The sequence below is a fragment of the Topomyia yanbarensis genome, chromosome 3, assembly GCF_030247195.1.
Source record: "Topomyia yanbarensis strain Yona2022 chromosome 3, ASM3024719v1, whole genome shotgun sequence".
Taxonomy (NCBI): domain Eukaryota; kingdom Metazoa; phylum Arthropoda; class Insecta; order Diptera; family Culicidae; genus Topomyia; species Topomyia yanbarensis.
In genome coordinates this window covers 348,228,904-348,244,550 of record NC_080672.1, presented here as the reverse complement: position 1 = coordinate 348,244,550, position 15,647 = coordinate 348,228,904, and the positions used below count along the sequence as shown (strand labels likewise).

The 15,647-nt window shown below is 38.9% G+C and overlaps 1 protein-coding gene across 6 annotated transcripts in view; it reads left to right on the top strand.

Annotated features, from left to right (window-relative positions):
* The first annotated feature begins 411 nt into the window (after positions 1–411).
* Positions 412–15,647, top strand: part of LOC131693144 (hyccin) — a 96,096-nt gene continuing 80,860 nt past the window's right edge. For 2 of the 6 annotated variants that reach the window (XR_009306161.1, XM_058980725.1), the window contains exon 1: positions 412–587. The gene's annotated coding sequence lies outside the window, so the exon portion shown is untranslated. The other 4 variants (XM_058980727.1, XM_058980729.1, XM_058980728.1 and 1 more) reach the window with 4 other exon arrangements.

Here is a 15,647-nt window from a genome sequence, read left to right as displayed (position 1 = left end):
ATACTTTACTAGAGCTAATTCAAATGTTTAAATTGGCTGACAGTTTTATATATGACAGCAGGAGGAAACCAAGCCCCCAAGTAGTGTGAGTGAAATCATTTGCATAGAACTCTATAACCGTTCAACAAACGGCCATCGTTGGACCCGTGTTGAACGATTTTGAAACAAGTTTTTGGATGTCTCAGAGGGCGTCAACTGATGTTGATTTCGTTTTTAGAACCGAGTCGCTTCAGGTTCGCTCTGAGCTGTCACTTTTGTATGGATTTTGTAAATATTAGAGCGAACCTAGGGCGACTCTGATCTAAAACCGAAATCAGCATGAGGAAGCCGCCTTTTAGATCATATTCGGTTTGTATAAGAAGTTCGACTCTGTTTTAGCAACCGTCATCGCTATAAAAATCGAAGAAAACGTCAAAATGTCACCAACAGTCAACCTTCCAGCGGAGTATTGCAAAATTCAAGGGTCCTCCAGTTGAGTCAATAAAATTGTTGAATGAGCAAATAATATTAGTTTTTCCACCAAGAAATCGTACCGAGTGTTCTTCGAGAAGATTGTCTCGTCGCGGAAAACTAGTGGAATCAAAAAAGTGAGTGGTTTTTAAATACTCTGATGAATTCATCAGAGATAGGAGCTTCAATTTTGCTTATCACGGAACCAGAGTGAAGAAAAAAGTGGGATAATGATTAAAGTGATTGTGTTGTTAATTAGTTTTTTTTTCTTTACGGTAATTATGACGATAACCGATTAGAAAGAAGGTTGATTGGGGCAGTGGTGTCTTCGCTCAGTCCACGAAAAGTTGATGCCATTGAAGCATAGAGTTGAAGTGTGATTCGTAAGGGTGTCGTTTTTTTCTAAGACGGGAAGCTTCTTATCGTAACTAGAAGAAAAATGTGTCGGAATGTGTATTTTCCGACAAACCAGGAGTATAAAGTGCACTGGGAACGCTCTAACGTGCTACGAAAGGTTTGATAAAATCCAAAAAAATTAAAACATTTGCGTAACAATAGTAACTGAACGTTCAATGTAAGCATGATAATCGTCATTCTGATGAAAATAGATTGGGAATGGAACAATAAAGCATACTAATTATGTCATCCGCTCTGTTGAAAAAATTTCCATTTTTAAGTTAGAATGTGTTTAACAGACTCCTTGTATAATCAAATAATTTATAATCCGACTGGATAACGTTAAACAAGTATTCTGAGCAAGTCACAGAATATAAAATGGAATATAACACAATACGCTATATTTCAATAGGTTTTTAAAAGGTTTATTGTTACGAGTCTTTATATTTATGAACCGACAACAGTAAGATTTGCAAAATTCAAGCAGACATTCGTATCAATTTATCTAATCTCGTCAATAAGACCAATGAGGAACATAACGTAAGCAGTAAACATTCCATTTAACGAAAGAGCAGTGGGCAGCTTTTGGCTGTCGTCTCATTGTTCGTTCTGTTAAAAAAAATCTGGTCGATTGTTCGTCACCACTTCAAATATCCTGTTGCGTATCGGTTCCATCAAAGGTCTAAAAACGCGATGAAAGTAGCAATAAGCAGCTACTGTTAACAGTCACTGCTCTGAGTGGTGTTGAATCAAGTGCATTGCATAGACCTTGACCTTGTTTCAATAGGCGTAACTGGTCTAGTCGTAGGCGTGAAGCAAGGAATTGCTTCGAATATGAAAATAATGCAACGTCCGTCTCAATGAGATTACAAAAGAATGTATGTGTAGATAACTAATAGGCAGTTTCGAAGTAGAACGATACATCGACGAAAGCTTTCGTGAATAGCAAACGAAACGACCATGAGTCCATCCGTTGGTTTTGGTAACATTCGATTGATTTGAACAACAGTAATGATATAGCTGTGGTTTCGCTTCTATTAGGCGCATCTGCTTGTTGCATAACTATCAATTTGAAATACTATTTATTTGCTGGTCGACCTTTCATAGCTTCAGGGAATACGTGTTGCCTAAAAGGTCCCATCCAAAAACAGATGCGACAAGCTAGGGTCTATTAGTTATGATACAACACATCATAACTTTGAGTTGCTCTGCACAATTGTGGGTTTTCTCGGTACAATATTCTACCTACTACATTGTGGAGCGGCATCCAAAAATAAATTTTCCCGGTGTTCAGCACGATTGGATAAAGTAACACAAAAGACGGTGGCTAAAATATAACTACTAGCTGGTCGGTTTTATCGTTGTCTTGTTGCCAAAAATCAATTTATTATAATTTATGCGATGGGATGATACTTGACCAGCACACGCAACATGTTTGCATGATGGACATCATAAGATGGGTGCGGTCATATGCTAATATTTAACAGCCATGGAAGATTGCCATCATTGCGTGTGTGTGTACGGCGGGATTGTACGAACTAGATCGAATAGAGATGCATTGATGGCAATCGTGTTGTATATTTTATCCGGCCGCGGTGATGTGTTTCAAAACGGGTATCACGAATTGCTCTAAAAAGTACAGAATTTCCAATTTGAACAAATTTGACTTCATATAAATGGATGTACAATTTTTGATAACTTACAACCACCAGGATTTTACTGCAATATAATTTCTATTTCAAACTTTAACCTTTAGATAACATTTAAAAAAATATTAGAACTTATGAAACAATAAACCCTTATATTCTGCTAGTACTACATCGGATAGTTTGCATTGGGTCCACATTGGGTTGGCAATTAGAATGTGTCCCGGTTACCCTAAGCCATTCTTCAAACGATCAATTCTTAAAGTGACTGCTCTTGAAGCATTTCGGATACTATTAAATTTGACTTAGCCACTCCGGCATCGACTACGGGTATCCCCTAAGGCAGCGATTCTCAACCTTGTTTGCTCCGCGGACCCCTTCGAAATCACCTTGGGTCATCGCGGACCCCTTCGAAATTATCCTGGGCGGTCGCGGACCCCTTCAAAACTACCCTGCGCGGTTGCGAATCCCCACGGCTTAACATCGATTTATATGCTGTTATATTATTTTCAGTCTGATACGATAACAAAAACTTGAAGTTTTAATATCCGTCCAGAAAAGATTTTCCTCTTCACGGACCCCCAGCAACGACTTCGCGACCCCAAGGGGTCCGCGGACCCCAGGTTGAGAATCGCTGCACTAAGGCATAACGCTGAAAACGTCATAGATTTGAAAAACGCAAATTCATGAAGTAAACTTTATATTTCTTTTCTCACATGGTGTTCTTTTTTGTGAATTAATCGGGAAAACAGAAAAATTAGTCCTGTGCGTTGGCTCTGGTCTGGTGGCTCAGAGGGTATGTGCGAGCTCTAGCCAGGAAGGATTGTTAGTAGTCAGTAGGATCGTAGCACAAGTCCAGCAATTTTGCTGTGCACTAAGAGTCGGTCAATCGGGGCTCTGCCTGGTGTGAGTTTATTTCCCTAGCTATTCGTGGGAACAAAACCGGAAATGCTAAGAACATTGTAAACATGAGTTTGGAGGAGATTCCGATAATGGAGGTGGAAGAGGAGAAGGACTGTGCGGTGAAAAAACTTGGGGAGCTATTGAATAGTGGCTCGTTGGGGATGTTGTGTCCTGCATTTCGTCCATGTTTAACGCTCCAGTTATAGATGAGGATTGGACAGTCATCAAGGAGGACACAGACCATGCCGGTGGAGCAACCGGTTCCGAGAATAATACAAGAGGAACCAAGCCAAGGGAACTCGTAACTTAGAGTTGGCAAAACCCAAATATGGAAGGCATCAGTCAAGCGACAACGTTTGACGGACACTGAGTTGCCGATCAATAGTAAGGAGACCCAACCGAAAAAATCAAGTGGCAGGATCCAACATCGACTCAAGTTTGAGTAGTGCCAAACTTTCAACGAAATGTTCAAGTCGATCTCGATGGCCATCATTTCGGTTGGGTGCCCTGCGAATACCCTCATACATGAACAGTGGAATGCTGCTCGATGCGCGCTGATCGATAGCGTCATTGAGCAGAGCTCAAGTAATACGAGACCCAAGCTTAGGAAGTACACATATACAAACAAGGGTATCTCAAAATCGCCTGTGCAGGCAAGGATATAGCTAAGTGGCTGCAGGGTGCCATAGCTGCGATCAAATCCTGTGAACGCGTTTCATTAGAAGCCGTTGAAGTGTCGCAGATTCCAAAACAGGTACTGTACCTCGGGTCGTTTCCTGATGGCATCGACAGGTCCGATGGAAACATCCTCCGCATTCTACAGAATTAGAACGACAATTTCTGGAGAGTCGTGAAGAGATACTATGGTCATCAAAACGGTAGAGCTCCTGTTGGAGGTAGACGAGGCTTCAGTGAGACTGATAACCTGTCAACGCATTCAGCTGAACTCTGTATTCGGAAAGGCTAGAATGCACCAGTTGAAGTGTTTCCCGGTCTTCCCCGTACGTGGATGTTCTAGGCTAACATGAACTTAAAAAGAGGAGTGGGTTGCCCAAGGCGGAACACCTCACGACGGACTTCTGATCATAGCAAGCCTGCAGCAACGGTAACGAGTGCATCGGTGGCTGCCCTTCTCACGAGCTATATACAAAAGCTTGGTTCCCAAAGGAAAAGATATCACCAACTTGACATTTGTGTCCGACAAAGTTGGGCTTGATCCCGGTTTGAAGGATTTAGCATTGGATCCTGCGTTATGGTCGGCTGGAAAGCGGTTCCGTGAATTTATTATGCTGGAAATTATGACGTTTATGTTCTAACTGAAACCTGGTTGAATGATAGGATTAACTCTGTGCAGCTATTTGGCGATTCATTCACTGTGTACCGAGTTGATCGCAATACCACTAACAGTACCAGCTCGCGTGGCGGTGGGGTTCTTGTAAGTGTTTCGAACATTCTTGTCTCTTGTCGGATTGCGGAAGGAAGAGTGTCTGGGTGAAACTTAGCAGAGCATCTAGAAACTGTTTCATTGGAGCTGCCTACATACCTCCGGAAAAGCAACATAACTGTAATATTGCGCAGTTTCATCTTGATGCCTTGGAATACGTCTGTTCTATCGCAGATTCTAGTGACGAATTGTTCCTGTTTGAAGATTTCAACCAACCCGGGCTCATTTGGGCCCATCTGGTCACGATTTTGCATTCCCCGACCCGACTGCTTCGACTACCACTCCTGTGAGTCGTCTCCTGATTGACGGAATAGCCTTTCATGGCCTGAAACAGGTTAGTCTAATTTCCAATCATCAGTCCCGCTTTTGGACCTAGTTTTTGTCAGTGAAAGTGCAGTACATGAATGTTCTGTAGTGGAGGATCCCCCCCCCCCCCCATTGACAATCACCATCCTGCTTTGGAAGTTTTGCTGAAGTTCCGCCGATGTCTTCGTTACGAGGACGAACCGATTCTCGATAAATTCAATTTTCGCAAGACAGTTTATTCCGCTCTTCGACGCTCACTAATGCGGATCAACTGGAATGAGTTGCAACATTTTGCAAATGTCAACGGTGTTGTAACTCACTACAACTGTTTACTTCTGGAATGTGTTGCAGCTTCAGTCCCGAAATATCAACCTGCCAAGAAACCACCTTGGTCCAATGGAACTCTACGCAGACTAAAACGATTGCGTAGTAAAGCACTTCGTGCTTTTACTAATCGACGATGTCAGGAATTCTGATTCCTGAATCGACGATGTACTTTATCGAAGCGATTACCGCAGTTATAACAAGTTTCTCTATAGACGTTACGTAAATCGCATACAACTGAACTTACGTCGGAACCCCAAGGGATTCTGGTGGTTTGTTAACACTAAGAGGAAGGAAACTGGTCTCCCATCTGAAATGTTTCTCGACAACGATGCAGCTTTCTCTGCTGAAGATAAGTGCATCTGTTTTGCACGGCACTTTTCGAGCGTCTTCTCTCAAGATTCGGCATCGCCTGAGGTGATTGACAACGCTGTACGAGACGTCCCTTCTGACATTTCCAGCATGGATGTTTTCGTCATCGACGATGAAATGGTTCGTTCGGCTATCCAGAAGACAAAAGCGTCCTTTGATCCCGGTCCGAGTATTATGCCTGCAGCTGTATTAAAAAAATGCTCGGACATCTTGCACTCAAAAAATAAATCACGTTTCTTCTACGTGAAAACATATCTGAATCTCATCCACCGCACTTTTCACGTAAGTTCTATCGGATGCTCTGGTAAATTAAAATCATTTTCAATATCTGATTCATCAGGTAAAAGTTACGTGTTTTAAGGATAATTAGCAACAGAAATTCACGTAAATATTACATGAAGCCTAACATAACAACTACATGAAGCCAAACGCAGTAATTATGTGCAACCGAACGTAACAAATATGTGAAACCAAACGTGAAAATTACTTGAAGCCGTTCATAGATTGAATTTTCAATAAATTTGCATTCTAAAAAAGAAAAATCTTTTAATGTCAATTTCTTTCAATTTATTTGAATCCTTAATTGCGATAACTAAACATAGAATATCCTAATTTTGAATCATGTGCCTCAGAATTGTGTTAAAACACTCTCGAGAATAAAGCAGATTTGTGTAACAAATCCTTTTTTTGAAGAGCAAGAATCAATTTACTGTTGACAACGTCTTGGGCCGTACAATACTGGAGCTATTTCTCCACCCCGAGATGTAAGGTTGGGCAGATCGATTTCCAATTCGCCTTGTGTCACTATATGAAATGAAAATATATAAACACGTTAGTAATCAGATTCAGTAACTGTGATAATGGAAATAACTTACCATGTATGACGGACTCGAATAGCCAGAAGATATTTTTAGCGGTGCCTATGGTTGACAATCGTTCATCCAACGAAATACCTATTGGGAACTCCTGACGACATGTTTGACATCCGTGTGTCGCCATCATCCATCGGAGATGGCAGTAGTCACCGCGTATTCCCCGGATAAAAAGTTTAATTCGTCTCTATCTATAATTTAGTCCGTATTATTTCGGAATAATTTAAACAGTGGCTGATGTTTCAGCCATTTTTTCACACAGGAAATTCACGTGAACTACGTTACGACGGTCAACGTTGCATCACTTCAAGGTTACGGGTGAATCAAATAAATTTTACAGGATTATCAAATGTCGTTCATATGAATCACGTAATGTATGTTAAACGATGGAAAATATTTATTCACGTGACAATTCATGTAAATTCAAAGTGATTTATTTTTTGAGTGTGGCTTCACCACTCGTGCAACTTTTCAATATGTCGCTTCAGCAGCAAACGTTTCCAGTGCACTGGAAATGTTCGACACTAATCTCTGTTTTCAAAAAAGGCAACAAGCGTAACGTTGAAAATTACCGTGGAATTACTTCGCTTGGAGTTGAATTAAACTGATTGAGCTGGTTAACGAAACACTATTTGCTTCCTGCCGACACTATATTAGCACCTGTCAGCATGGTTTCTATCCTGGCCGTTCGGTGGAAACCAATCTAGTGAGCTTTACGTCATTTTGTATGGATAATATGTATGTGCAAAAAACTTCAAGTGGATGCGATATATACTGATTTGAAATCCGCCTTTGACAAAGTGAATCACGATATCCTGATTGCCAAACTGAAAAAAACTTGGCTGCACGACTAGGTTTTGTGAGTGGCTTCGATCGTATCTCCAACGACACGACCTGAAACTCAATGAAAAATTCATAATAAAAAGTGTCCGAGTAATTTACCACCAGTTACCCGCACATTGAGTTGCCCCTCGATTAGAACAAAAAAGTAATTTCTCCAGCAACACAGGTAAACCTATTTGTTTTTCAGTTGCTGTATAGCAACAATCTAATATTTATAACATTTTCTAGTCGAATATTGTGTCCTCAACAAAATATTCGTGGGATTATCAAAATGATTGTGGTTCAGTGAAAGGGTTGTTAAAAAGGTTGGGCGAAAGTTTGGAGATGGTACGGGAAGTGGAGTGGTCAACATCATGACCAATAAATGTAATCGGTATGAATATAGAAGTGGTTTGTTTCTGCCGGAACGAATAAGGTTGTTTGATTGTAGTTTTAATACCTGAGAGAAGAAGTGGTCGTCGTTATCGGTTATGCCAGTGCTCCACCAGAGAGATTGCTAAATGCGCAGATATAGATGTCACGGCCTAATGAAGGATCGATCTCTGCGCAGACAAAGCATCATTCGTCGATGTCAAGGAACAACGATGTTTTTGACGGCACGATCTTTTAACGCCAAAAATTTAGTCTTTTTAAGCTTTATTTTAATATTAGTTGTAAAAATTAGGTGATTAACACAGAGGGCGGTCACTTTTATAAATATAGGAATGGTTTGAAATCATTTCAATCGTTAGATTGGCTTAAAGCCAGACAATAGGTCATTGCAAATACGTACATATACCACGCTTGTACTAAGACGGTTTGACGCACAATTGTAGAACCGTTTGTCGGCTCGATTCAGTTTTTGCAATATCTTCTCCCTAAAATGGGAATACTTTAAAAATAAACTATTAAATTATGTATGCGTATTTTTACTTTATTCGAAGATTTGCAAACAATAAATAAATAATGCCAATTATTTTGTGACATTTCTCACTTCAAAATATTAAAAACTAAGTTCATACAACGAACCGTCGGATTTCATTCATCTTATATATTATTGTGTTCTTTGACAGCGGAATATGTTGTTTTGGGAAATATATTAACTACTCTACCTATGCACACCTTGTTTTACCTTGCTGTACAGAACATTAGAAATTACATGAATCATCCTTCAAGGTACTGCTCAAATTACCCAAAAGTTCCCAAATTTGATTTATTTCCTTCTCTTTTCTCCTAAGGCTTTGTGACGTCATCTAAGCTTTTCCCTCAATTTGTCCCGAGCTGCACAAGACCTGAACCCTTTCCCTTTTCTTCGTTTCCCACAATTAAACTATCCTACTGCAGCTATTTAGCGGCCCTTACACGTACAATACTTTTGTCAATGCACAATATTGACGGTGAGGGATTCCATGAGAAACCGGCCGACCGCAAAATATGACCATCGTATGAATTTCAAAATTTTTTGTTCGATTACTGTATTTTATACAGCAATACTATCTGAGAACAAGTTACAGGGAATGAATACTTCTGTCCGAAAAAAATATACGCTGAAAAAAATGTTGTGTTATTTTTCAAAACAAACAAAAATTTATGATAAAAATTTAAATCACAGAGAACAGACATCCATGATCGAACAAAAATATTTAAAAAACGTGTGTAAACATTTGTATTAATATACTAAAAACACTAGCGCCGTCACACCAACCTATCCCAACTATCCGTCAAATCGATTCCGGAACCGGTTCGAAATCCAGGATGGATTCTGCATGGAATCTAGCTCAAAGAAAACAACCGATTCCGACTCTATCGGTTGACGCATTTGAGCTGGAATTCATACTGGAAGTCCAAATCGGTTCCGGACTAGTTTGACTGGGTAGAGGAATAATCGGTGTCAATTCTGTCGCACTCAGCCACAAATAACATGACGATAGTAGCGCACCTGGTTTAGATATCCAAACTACCTTCGAAACCGTTAGAGATTTTACACAAGTTGAATGCTGAAGATGGTCGTCTGTTCTCTGTGATTTAAATTGCGAAAAAACCATTTTTTTAAATTTTTTATATTTTGCTACCAAAAAACTAAAGAGAAAAGAAAGATTGTGATTGCATGATGGAGAAAAAATCGGTAAAAAGTTTTTCTAACAATAACTTCGTACATGTTTTTAAATTTCATACTAATTGACATACAAAATTGTAATTTTAAATTTAAAATCAAAATGCATTTAACAAAAATCTTCCAAAATGCGATAATTTTCGAGATATTTGAAATTTTGCTACTACAAAAACAATTAATTCGTGTAATTATGCTCTTTTTAAAAGTTATTCGCGTTACCCCATCAAAAAATGTCAAAAATTTAATGTTTATCGTTTTAAAGACGTAAAAGCAAACTTTTTAGTGTATTTGGATCATGGAGAAGCTTTCAATAAAAAAGTTTTCCTAACTACAACTTTTGACATTTTTTTATAATTCTTACTATTTGCAGTCAAAAATACAATTTTCTTTTTGAATATGATTCTAAACGCCATTTTAAATCGATATGCTCCTAACAAAAAATTACATGAAAGCAACCAAAATATATTTCAACCATAGGATCTGTTGATTAAACTATATAGCTGAATCATATGTTGGTTGTTTTCATGTAACTTTAAAATGTTTCGCAATATCGCCTTGATGTCACAGGGAAAGTTGCAGGAAAGTTTACGGGCCTTTTGAAAAACCTATTATTGTTGATGGAGAAACGCGACTAACTTATGAAAAGGTCGTAATAAAACAAAATAATTGTGTTGTTAAAACAAAAGTTAAAATATCTCGAGAACTACTACATCTTAGAAATTTTTTGTTAAGAGCATTTCGATTTAAAATGGCGTTTAGAATCATATTCAAAAAGAAAATTGTATTTTTGATTGCAAATAGTAAGAATTATAAAAAATGTCAAAAGTTGCTAGGAAAACTTTTTTATTGAAAGCTTCTCCAGGATCCAAATACACTAAAAAGTTGTTTTTACGTCTTTAAAACGATAAACATTAAATTTTTGACATTTTTTGATGGGGTAACGCGAATAACTTTTAAAAAGAGCATAATTACAGGAATTAATTGTTTTTGAAGGAGCAAAATTTCAAATATCTCGAAAACTATCGCATTTTGGAAGATTTTTGTTTAATACATTTTGATTTTAAATGGTGCTTAGAATTATATTTTGTAATAGAATTACAATTTTGTATGTCTATTAGTATGAAATTTAAAAACATGTACGAAGTTATTGTTAGAAAAACTTTTTTACCGATTTTTTCTCCATCATGCAATCACATTCAAAATGTTTTTCTCTTTAGGTTTTTGGTAACAAAATATAAAAAATTTCAAAAAATGGTTTTTTTTCGCAATTTAAATTTTTATCATAAATTTTTGTTTTTTTGAAAAATGACATTTTTTTCAGTGTACATTTTTTTCGGACAGAAGTATTCATTCCCTGTAACTTGTTCTCAAATAGTTTTGCTGTATAAAATACAGTAATCGAACAAAAAAAAATTGAAATTCATACACGTAGAAACGTTTACGCCCTTTTGAAAAGTTGCTCTTGAGTCAAAATAATCTTATTACCTGTGGAAAATATTTAGTCTTGCATGACGGTGAAACGTGTAAAGTTTCATTGGAATCTAAGATGGTTGGTCACGATTTTAAAGATTTTCGGACGGATCTTCGTGGAATTCCCCCGGTACTGCTACAATTTGTCACTCCCATTTGAAACGCACATCGTCAATCCAACTTTTTCCATTACACATTCGATACTATTGTTAATAGTCTCTAGTATTGGTGAAAATATTTACGCGTAAGGGCCGCTTTATATGATGAGAGATCGTACGCATTTGGTTGTGGTTGTACTATACAGGCACTGGAACGGTAATCTGTTTTGCACTCGAGTGGTGAGTGGTTCCACGACTTCAGTTCGTCGTCGGGTGCTGAGGGATTCAGTACCCAAGTGCGATGTTGATACGGTGCCACGATGTACAACGAGACGTTCGTTGTAGGCCACCTGGTGGGTGAAGGTAAAATATACTGTATCGGTGCACGATATCTGTGGGCCAGCAGTGGGCGTTGGGTAAAAATGTTATAATACTTTGGTTCTCCGGGCGATTCATACGGCGTTTGATATAATAAGGGGGGGGGGGGGGGGGTTAAATATGCCGCTTCGTTTAACCGTTGCTAATGTGCTGCTTAGATGAATGATAGCCGCTCGGAGCGGAAAACGATCCTATTAGCTGCGGCGGGTTAGTCCACGTCGGATGACGCACTGCGGATGGTGATTACATGCACCAAGTGCTGTACTCGAGGTCCATCGGCAAGGGCGCGATTAGGGGTTGATATTCGATTGTTTAGGTCTTGTAAAGCAGGTCGCTTTTTTAAGTGCCAACTATTAAAAAGATAGTAACATTTGATATGATCCTGAATTTGACCTTACTGCCTATTGAACATCTCGAGGAATATGAATCGGAATGAAGCGATTTCTTGCGACCAGAAAATGGGACGACTGTGAGAGCTTCAATAATCTGCAAAGGAAATGCATTGTTTATTCAAGCTACAAATACAACAGCTCATATTTAAATTCTTACCATGCATCGATTCCGGAATTCAAATCCTTCCGACAACCTCATTCACCGCTGAGTTTTCTATACCAGAGGCTCTAGATCTTTCACGCATATTCTGACTCGTTCTTAAGCAGCACATCATTAACCTACACGGTAAAAAATCTTCACGTTGATGGAAAGTGATTTGCAGTTGATTTCGCACTACTTGCTGAACATTTCAATGCGATGTGTCAATCTATTGGAATGGATCATTTCAAAGCACTACGAAATCAACAGCAAATCACTTCCATTTGAAATGTGTTGCACATTGCTTCTAATAGATCTTGCATTTAACTATATACGTATTTTTACGGTATATCGCATTATGGATTACCTGAGAACAAATAATTACATAATAAATTAACCACAAGTAAAATATACAATACTCACGTTCTACATTACTTTGGAAATGCAAGTTTTCCATTTTTACTCCTATTTCCGAGCATACGTTTGTAGTCGATTAAAGACTTTAGTGTTTTGACACTTGTTATTAAAGATGGAACCACTCAAATTCAATAGATTAGTACAGTGGTGCGAATTCATCGGATATTCATTTCAATTTAAAGATCATTTATATTAAATAGCTTTCAAAGACCAGGTCATTCTGATACGAGTTATAAATCCTTAGAAAATCAATGCTAAATCACTTCAATTGTTAGTGATACATGATAAACTGATTCAAGTGCAACATCATTTGAATTAGACGTGACATTTTTTTACCGTGTATGTGCCCCAAAGCTACCCACTGAGACGTCCAAAAAATTGTTTCAAAATCGTTCAACACGGGTCCAACGATGAACGTTTGTTGAACGGTTATTTGGACGTTGTCCAAATTGGTCCAAGGAACGTCCTTCATTGGACGATTTTGAAACCAACCGTTCTTAGAGAATAATTATTACTTACTCTTTTGAAAGACGATTTGTTTTGTTGATTTCAAATCGTTTTTCAATGCGTAACCAGAGGTTGCTACGGTAAACAGGTAGGTTGTTTGGAAAAAATAACAACAGATTATGCAGTGTTGCATGTTTTATACAAATATCACATTTGACAGTTTCAGTTACCTGAGTCACTGAGGGGTAGTCAGATCTGCGATACAGTTTTGATATGCAAGTGTCTAGTCGTGTCGTTGGTATCTCGTTCATCGTCAAGTTGCTGTTAGTATTGGCACTGGTCAGTCTGATTGCTTTTCAAACTGCTCTGGAGTTCCTCAAGGTAGTACACTCGGACCACTGCTATTTTCGTTGTTTATTAATGATGTGGCTAGTATTTTAAATCCTGGTGGCAAACTATTTTTCGCTGACGATGTTAAACTATATTACGTAATTCGTGATCAGTCCGACTGCCTGGTACTGCAAACTGTTCTGGATACTCTTAACGACTGGTGTGTGCGGAATATGACGGTTTTGTGCATTCCCAAATGCAGTGTCATCAGCTTTCATCGCACTAGAAACACCATCCCTTTTGATTATAATATTTCTCGAAATCAGCTACAACGTGTTGACTACATCATAGACCTTGGAGTAATACTGGATTATAAGCTAACTTACCATCGTCACTTCTCTACTACAATCGACAAGGTCAATCGACAACTGGGATTCATGTTTAAGATATCCAACGAATTTCGTGATCCTTTGTGTTTTAAAGCCCTTTACTGTTCATTAGTGCGTTCGATGCTAGAATTTGGAAATGTCGTTTGGAATCCTTACCATGCTGTTTGGATCAATAGGATCGAAGGCGTTCAGAGACGGTTTATCAGATACGCTCTGCGTTTCTTGCCATGGAGTGATCCGCCGTATGAAGACCGCTGTCGTTTGTTAGGCTTGCACACCCTTGCTGAAAGGAGAATGACATCGCATGCAGTCTTTGTGGCCAAAATACTGCTGGATGAATACGACGTACTGACCTACTAGCACAAATGCATTTCTATGCGCCATTTCGTACTCTTCGCCAAAGAGTGATGCTTGTTCCTGAAATGAGACCAACTGACTATGCTGCCAACAGTCCTGTCATCGCAATGGTTCGGAGGTTCAACGAGTTCTCCGAATTATTTGATTTTAACCTCACCGCATCTGTATTTAGAAGACGAATTGAATCACACTAGTTTTAGGAAATTTCATTTAGACATATGTTAGATGAATAAAATTTTTACAAATACAAATACAAAAGCACCTTACCGTATGCAACTCACGAACTGGATACGCAAGAAGAGGATCGGAAACCCCCTGTAGGCAAGGTGCGCAAACGGCTAGAACCGAAGCACATACTGGGCTAAAGAAGGTCACTAGAACATTGAGTCGGCAAACTAAAGTGGACGAAGTATTGGTCCCAAAAATCGACGGCCGATACAAAGGCAAAAGGAACCACAAGTGTCCTTGCCCAGAGGTTCACGCCTAGACATCGCTCTTATACAGGAGCCATGGGGAAATAAATACAAAATCTTTGGTTTAAATTCCTTAACTCACAAGTTAGTATATTCTAAAGATTAGCCACATCCAAAAGCTGCAGCTCTGATGAACGGAACAAAAAGTTCTCTCCAATTACAGGATGCATTTAATGAGACGTCGTTACAATAACAGTAGACGCACCGACGGCTAGGGGTAAGTACGAGATTGTGATCACATCTGCCTACCTCCCGGGCGATACGGATATAGCACCACCTCCTGCAATCGATTCCCTCATGAAGTACTGAAGAAGTAAAAACAAGCCATTCATCATTGGATGTGATGACAATGCACATCACACAATATGGGGTAGCATGGATTTAAATAACAGAGGTGAGTACCTACTAGATTACCTTTCGTCAAATGATGTCAATGTATGTAACAAAGGAGTTGAACCTACATTGATGAACGCAGTTAGAAGCGAAGTACTCGACCTCACGTTATGCGGCGCCCAAATAACGGAAAAGCTAAACATTTGGCATGTTTCTGACGAACCTAGTTTGTCTGATCACATACACATAATATTCGCCATAGAAGCCAATAAACTCAAAGAACGGGGAGTAAGACCCAATATCCAGCAGATTTGTATGAAGCGGCAAATGATCCGCAAAGGAGGCTCTTATCTGCCTATAATGAAAGTTGCCTCTTGTAAGGAGGTCTGTATGTCGTGATGTTCCCTGTTGGAACGAAAATCTAGCATCACTTAGGAAGGAAGCTAGACGCCTGTTCAATAAAACGACTGGTATTAACTGGTCAGACCACAGGACCAAATACAACGCTGAGCTGAGAGAAGCTAAAAAATTCAACGCGTGAGTTTTGCGAAAAATCGAAAACTTTCCAGAGGCAATTCAACAAAAGACGATGGTTCTCTCACAATTGGAAATAGTGAAACGTTGGATGTTCTGGATCTAGTCTTATTCTTGCGCACCCACCTATAAGCTGGAGAAAAGTTACGGTAATATTTATTCCAAAAACAGGTAAAAATGACTTGGAACTACCCAAGGCTTACAGGCCTATCAGTTTGACATGAACACTTCTGAAACCGATG